Source organism: Branchiostoma lanceolatum, chromosome 5 (assembly GCF_035083965.1).
Source record: "Branchiostoma lanceolatum isolate klBraLanc5 chromosome 5, klBraLanc5.hap2, whole genome shotgun sequence".
Taxonomy (NCBI): domain Eukaryota; kingdom Metazoa; phylum Chordata; class Leptocardii; order Amphioxiformes; family Branchiostomatidae; genus Branchiostoma; species Branchiostoma lanceolatum.
In genome coordinates, this window is record NC_089726.1 from 17,892,659 (window position 1) to 17,901,113 (window position 8,455).

An 8,455-nucleotide genomic window follows, 5' to 3' on the forward strand; every position below is an offset into this window, starting at 1 on the left:
AGTTTTCCAGATGTAGAACCCAGGCCTGGCGGACCTGTCAAATTAGCGCGCCCTGAATGGCAGCCTGGACAGATTCCCCTCCCTGATCAGGCCCTGCTGGGACACACTGCGTGCCAGCCCCAACTAGCATAGTGGGGCCTTATAACATTGTAATGTAGTCGTTGTTGATTGGGTGGTCGTTGTTGATTGGGTGCTTCCAGCTAATTGGATAGCCTCCTTTGGTTGAGTGGCTCCTGTTGATTCGGTGGTTGCTGGTGACTGTGTACGTGTAGTTTCTTTTGATTGGGTGGTTTCCGGCATTGATTGGGTTCCTGTTGTTTGGATAAAGGCGACAATTGTAATTACCAAGCAGTAATGTTGAACTCTTACATTTAGATATCTTTTAACTATAGACTCTTTGAAAGCAATCACTCACATTTGAAAAGCATGTGTCAATCTCCAATGACATGCACAGTATGAGAAATACTTAAAACACAACAGTATCATTCAGACATACACCTACCTTCTGTCTTCTGTTCTTGTTCAAGGCGTTTGACTTCATCTGCCAACTTTCCCTTCCCCAAGCTCCTTAGAACCTGCTCAAGGAACCCAAGATTTCCCTCTCCAATCGTCCTGTTGTCATCTAACATGTTGAAGATTTCTAACGGCATCGCTCTTTCAACTCTCGCCTTGCCAAGGATCCCGTCATGAGCTACTACGGCCCGTAGGTTCCTGACATCTTCTTCCGATAGGTTGTCAGAAATCTTGAGGTACAGTTGGGCTGATTTTGATAGTGCCATGGTTGGTTATGTCTAGAGTAGTGTCAGCTTCTGGACTGTAATGCAGAAGTAGGTGACTTTGAACAGGTGTCACGCCCCTAACTATTAAAGGTGCCCTAAGCAATTTCAGGGGGTAAAACTGGAAGTATTCTGGATAAGGTAATCTGTATGAAATTGACATTTACTTCCCCATATCATTATATTTGCATCATTATTTCATACTTTGGGCGTTTAAAAAGTGTGCAGAAACAAGTCACAGAAGGGGTATCTTATCTATTGGTACCACCCAAAAATCAGCCCAGAATCCAGCCGTAACCATTTTAAGAAAGGGAAAGGTTTCGGCACATGAACAGTTCTGTGCTTTCATGCTATACCCAGCAGTATAGAGGGAGATGTACATGTAATATGGCTACCCAGCATAAATGATTAAAATCCATGCTAAAGGTGCACATCAATTCAAAAGAATATTACAAACAAACCGTCTACATTTGCTATTGCTTGGGAAAATGTTTTGCATCCACAATAATTGTAGTTATAATGTACCTACTTGTCTTAAGCACACCCGTGTCCTGGATGTTGATTTTGAAGGTGTTGGTAGAGCACCATAAATAATTTGCCTTTTTTAGCTTCCTGTCCACAGTCAGATGCGTGTCTCGTGTGTTGATCAAAGCAAGTCCTTGATCAAAGGTACTCTTCAACCGGAAATTGCTACTGACTTCTGGCCCACTAAATAAACATGTTGCCAAACATAATACAGGACTGTAACGTTGCAGGGAAACAAAAATATAAACTTGTATTTTTTTGTCACCGTTTCCGTATAGAAGAATTTATGACTACACACCTTCAATTGGGAATTTCCACCAATTTCAAAATTATTATTTTTGCCCTACGTCATTTCCGAAATAAACAAATTGTAAGTCCAAGGGTTGTGGATATTAAGTACTGTGCTTTGTGACCTGAAGACTGGAACTTGGACTGACAGCTACAATTTGTTTTGCGCAGGAATAATGGGAAACTGTGCAATGAGTAATACATTAACATGAACCTTGCACAATGCAGCACGTCGCCGGAACGTAATGCATATATACGGTAATCAGCTTGCTATTTAAACCTATTACAACTGCCGAATCTCTTTTGATCTCTTTGGTCAACGTTGCATCGGAGTAACAGCCGTTGTATAAGATATGTCTTTGGAAACAACTAAATGAACCTATATACGAGGTATTAACCTTAAATACACGAACACGACCTTAAACGCAAGTTCTTTCTTGCGTTCCGGCGACGTGCAGCACACTGCCATTTTGCCCGCTGCCACCAAGGTCATACCCCCCACCCCCATGGTGCATGGTGTTTCCGCACTACTGTAATCAGCATAACTCAGGAACCTCTTGATGGATTACGATGATATTTGGTATGTGGGCAGGTGTTGTGAAGCCGAAGTTCAAGGTCGATTTTGGGCCCCCTGGTATGTGACCTTGGTACTGCAGCAGGACAATTTTTGTATCTTTTGACCTGGACGTGCTGTGGTCTTGATTTTTGGGTGGCAGATAGCTTGTGATGTAATAAAGAAGTGGTGTAGGTTTGGGCCCCCTACCAGCTTCCTCTGGAACTGCAGGGCTGTTTTGTGAAAATCCTCTAGGGAGAATGACTGAACAAAGGAACAGCCGATTTCCATGATATTTAGAATGTAGGTAGCTTAGATAGAGATATACACAATGAGTTGCAAATTATGCTAATTGGGACTTAATTTGCATAGCTAATGAGGAAAATCTATATTTTCAGTGTTTTCCATTATCAGACTCAAATACATGTTACGTATGTAGGTTATGGAAAGTGTATCATCAACAGATACCGATTATGCAAATAAATTCCGAATTTGCATGATGGATTCTCCTGTCGGTACGACAGATGAGTAGGCTCACACGTCATTTGCCAAGGTGGGTCCTCATGTGGGAATGAAGACCAATTCGTGACGCACATGAACGGCCACAGATGCTGCACGGAAAGGAACAGTCTGGTGTGGAGCGCTGTTTCCTCTTCTCCTTCTTCTCCAGAATAGCAGCAGCTCTGTTGGCCTCGAATGTCCTAATTCCTAACGCGCACTGATTTCTCCACAGCGCTCTGTCTTGGGCAATGGCTTCCCAGCAGTCAACGTTGATGTTGCAGCTCTTAAGGCTTGTCTTCAGATTGTCTCTGTACCTTTTGAGGGGTCTGCCCTGGTTGCGGTGCCCTTCTTTTAGTTGCCCATATAGTAGCATCTTGGGAATTCTGCTGTCTTCCATGCGGACAATGTGTCCTGTCCATCTTAGCTGGCACTTGATGATCAGGCATTCAATGCTAGGGAGGCCACACTTCTGTAGGACCTGAAGGTTGGACACTCTGTCCTGCCATTTGATGCTGCAGATTTTCCGGAGACATCGCTGATGAAACTGCTCCAGTAGTTGGATGTGCCGGCGGTAGGTTGTCCAGGTCTCGCAGCAGTAGAGAAGTGCACTCAGTACAACGGCTTTGTACACAGAAATCTTGGTGGAGAGGCGGATGCCGTGGTCGTGCCACAGTCTCTTCGTGAGACGGCCAAAGGCTACACTTGCTTTTCCAATGCGCTGCATCACCTCTGCGTCAAGAGATCCACTGCTTGTGATGGTGCTACCCAGGTAGCAGAACTTTCCCACAGTCTTGATTTCTGTGTTGTTGATGACGATGGGAGGAGGTGGTGGCACGTTGGCAGCCTGTGATGGTAAACATTGATCCCACACGGTAGGTTGTCGAGCTTTCTCGCAAGCTCCGTGCGAATAGCAAATCCAACGCCAGACGTCCTCGTGGCATCTTGAGGCTTCCCGATGCAGTAAAAGGTGTAGCCTCCGCCTATCTCCTCCAGTTGAGTTTCTCCAGCGAATCTGGTCTCACTCAGAGCTGCTATGTCAATCTGGTACTGGCCCAACAGCCTGGCAATGAGTGCGGTGCGTCGCTCTGGTCTGTTTCCTCTGTCTAGCAGAGTCCTCACATTCCATGCCCCCAGAGTCAGGGGCTTCCTTATCTTGTTTCTCCTGTTTCCTCGGCCGCAGGACTGGATGCCCATGCAGGCACGGCCTCCTGCCAGGGGCGCTGTGTGGTAGGCTTTCTTTAGGGATCCTTTTATCTCCCCTTCCCCTTCCGGGGAGAGCAGTGCTGTCCCTAGAAAAGGCTGCTCTGTCGCTGTGGGAGGATACGAACACTGCAGCTACCACTGTCTACAGTTAGACGACCATCACCCCACAGCCGCCTGTGTGCAGAGTCGTGTGCTAAGAACTCCCGGCAGCATCCTCTGCTTGTTCCCGTTGCCACTTCTCCATCGCCACAGGACTTTGTACAACGTTAGGTAAAGAGTGGCGCCATTGCTTGTTTTGGCGACCTGTGTGCCTGACCGGCACATTGAATTTTTAAGGTGAACAAGGGGTGTGCACTAGAACCTTCTCCACCCTCTCGCCTACTGACGCACGTAGTCCCACAGGTGCAGAAACTGCCACGTGTAAGACGGCCCCAGCAGGTGCAGCTTTTTTGGTTGGAGTATCCGTCTCCGACTGTTGTACTGCCTTTCGTCTGACCTCTCACCCGTAGCCTGCCCGGCATGGTTAGACCTGCCAGGGGCTAAAGCCCCCGCCGGTATAGCCCACAGGATCCTTGAGGCTCACAAGCCTCCCCACCACGTCAAGGTAGCAGTACGGGGGAATTTGCATAATTAGTGCAAAACACCATATCTCATCTAATTGGAAAATTATAGGATTGTCAATATGATACTTAGTATGCAGGTAGCTTAGACAGAGATATACACAATGAAGTGCAAATTATGCTAATTGTGACTTAATTTGCATAGCTAACGAGGAAAATCTACACTTGCAGTGTTTTCCATTATCAGACTCAAATACATGAATTTGCATGAATAGAATTGTTCATGGAAATATGAGGTCGTGGAACTCTTGTTTTTGGTGTGTCGGTCTGTCTGCATAATAACATGACTGAATGGAGTAACATATGTTTGTTTACATATGTTTTTGGTTATGTATACTTCCGATTATTTGTTCCTTGTTACAATTCTCTGTTACTTATGTTACAGTTTTGTCATAAGTTTATTTTCTTTGTTATGTTTATGATTTTACTGTTTTTTGTAGTCTTGGCCCCATTAAAAATCAATTTGACAAAATTGATTGGGCTACCCAGCTGTTTGAAAATTCAATAAATGAATAAATAAATAAATGTTTGTTTGTTTTCCATAACCAGTAAACTGCCTATAGGCATTGCACACCAGTTTTGCACAGTGAGAACAAGCTGTGTAAGATCAGACTGTAAGGTTTGATCCACTCAAAGTGGGATGGACCCCTGCTCTTTTCGATAAGTGCATTGGGACATTTAACGTGCTGAAGGTGTGGCTCTCCTACAACACGGGACATCCGGCTTTATGTCTCATCCAAGAGGACGCATCTAACTAAAGATAGGTACTCATTTTCACCTGAGTAAAGTGAGGAAATAGGTGTAAAGCGCTTTTCCCGTGGGCGCAATATTTGGGCCTGCTAAGGTTTCAAACCCAGAAGATCCTAAGTCAGCAACCCTAACCACAAGATCACCTTTCCATATGGACTGGAAACGCTAATGTCAATGTTTTATTTACTGTAAATAAAATAAATTTCAAAGACGAATCAATGATTTGCGGCCAGGAAATTTCATCAGTCTGTTAAACCAGCCGGTGATATGATTATTCACCTCAGTGACCGATAAAGGGATAAACTTATATCCATAGAATTCTTTTAATGTCACGGTTAGATTTAAAACCAGGTGAGGGCAAATGTAGAGCTAGCTTTTACGATAAGGTTATCTCTACTCACACCTGCTCATTTGTGAGTGGTATAGAATTAAGTTGAATTAATGTACACGTACATTGACGGAACTGCACTATTCCATGCACTATATTGCACACAGTAAAGTCTGGCCTGATCTGTATTCCACGAAACCTTTTAACCGTTATGAATGTTTTTATAATGTATGTCAAGACGTCAGTAGTATTGGCCTTGTGTTTTAAAGATAATGTGATATTGTAGTGTATGGAATTCAGCGTTTAGCCGCTACGTTACACTTTTTCTTGATAAACCATTCATTCATTCCATGATATTGCTCAATCCTGCTATTATTAGTTAACTCAAGCAGGATCTTCCTTGGTGGCCAGATTAAGAAGAAAATATATGAGATTTCTCAAATATCAACTGGGAATAAGAAACTTACAGTATGTCAAGATCAGAGGAACAGCAAATATATGAAGATTTAATATATATAAAGAATATATTTCCCTCACTATACCTTGTATGCGAGAGATCTAGAGGGAAATAAATTGTTTTTGCTCAGTGTTCTTCTTCTTCTTATGATGCTTTCATGCTGTTGACATCATTGAAAACCTAACCATTTTGGTATGCATTCTTCTTGAGTACTTAAGTGCAGTGGGCGAAAGCTTGGGGAAGAGGTCAACAGATTCCTGTGGCATATCAGAGTAAAGCTGGCACCGAATTCAAAGCCAAGTCCCACGACTACATTCAAGAACTGTGAATCATCGATCCAGACGTAGCTTGTGTGGTTCAGCTATGTGGAAAACACTGGCAAAAATCTTAAAGGCACCCAGAGCATTTTATGAGGCTTGAAAACTGGAAATATTCTAGTTGCTGTAATCTTTATGAAATCGACATTTAATGCCACTGTTTACCACATTTGCGTGCGAATTTCTTATAAAAAGTTCTCAAAAGCGGCACAAAACTAAGCTACATGTTGATCTTTTAGTTTCACGCGCCTAGTGTAAATAGACCGGTAGCAGAGCCCCGCCCACCTCCGTCAAAACGTAGAAATGCAAAATTAAAACATACAAATGCAAATATTTGACGGACATGCAGTCACTCTCTCATTGGTCGAACCGTTAATTGCGATGGACACTCAGGCTCAGTCTATTAGGGCTTGGATTTTCTATCAGTTCTCACCACACAACGACATCATATCTTTGCCCCTTTTATGGCGATATGTAATGGTATAGTGTTATTGAAACTTACTATGTGTAGGAATGACTAGAAATTGGAGTTGTTTTAGTCACGTTTTAAGCCTCATAAAATGCTCTGGATGCCTTTAACCTCGCTAGACTCATATTGGACCCACCCACACGTGATGATGTACAAGTGTGGGAACAAATGGTTCAGTTGAGGAAACAAAGCTGGATATGTTAAGTGGTGTCAGGGGGTGCAATGGCACCAACAGATACATTTTGGTGGTGGGTGGGTGAAACTATTTGTAGTGACATCACTGCTTTACACCACATTCCTTCCTAGTAACCCAAAAACAATGCCAATTAATTAACCCCACCCAAGGAATATGTAAAAGCCTAAGGCCCAGTTCACATTGGGGTTTGCTAAATTGGATTTTGGTCAAATTCAATTCAAACTGGGTTGGATTTTGTGAATGTGGACATCTCAAATCAGATTCGAACAAGAGTTCCACGACCTCATATCTCCATGAACAATTCTATTCATGCAAATAACTTACACATTTGCATAAGATATGCTTGGTCATAAACACCTTTATCTAACTTACATATGTTGCAATATTGACAGGTCTATAATTTTTTAATTAGATGAATTATGGTGTTTTGCATTAATTATGCAAATAAGGAATTTATTTGCATAATTGGTATCTGTTGATGCTCCACTTTCCATAAACTACATATGTTACATGTATTTGAGTCTGATAATGGAAAAAACTGCAAGCATAGATTTTCCTCATCAGCTATGCAAATTAAGTCACAATTAGCATAATTTGCACTTCATTGTGTATATCTCTGTCTAAGCTACCTGCATACTAAGTATCATATTGACAATCCTATAATTTTCCAATTAGATGAGATATGGTGTTTTGCATTAATTATGCAAATTAGGAATTTATTTGCATAATCGGGATCTGTTGATGCTCCACTTTCCATAAACTACATACGTTACATGTATTTGAGTCTGATAATGGAAAACACTGCAAATATAGGTTTTCCTCATTAGCTATGCAAATTAAGTCCCAATTAGCATAATTTGCACTTCATTGTGTATATCTCTATCTAAGCTACCTACATACTGAATATCATGGAAATCGGTTGTTCCTTTGTTCAGTTATTCTCCTTAGAAGATTTTCACAAAACAGCCCCTGCAGTTCCAGAGGAAGCTGCTAGGGGGCCCAAACCTACACCACTTCTTTGTTACATCACAAGCTATCTGCCACCCAAAAATCAAGACCACAGCACGTCCAGGTCAAAAGATACAAAAATTGAAGTTCCGCTGCAGTACCAAGGTCACATACCAGGGGGCCCAAAATCGACCTTGAACTTCGGCTTCACAACACCTGCCCACATACCAAATATCATCGTAATCCATCAAGAGGTTCCTGAGTTATGCTGACTACAGTAGTGCGGAAACACAAACAGACAAACAGACAAACACACACACAGACACACCCAAAACAATATCTCCATTTTTCATGGAGATAATTATGGTAAAAATATATATTGTGCTGTATTTCTAAACTGCCTCAAATCACTTCAAGAGCTCGAGGTCATTTGAGATGAATCCGATTTAATATCCTGATTTGGGCCGTTCACGAATCTAACTTTGAATACTGTAAATGCGTTCGCGTGGTTTTTATTTCGCCCT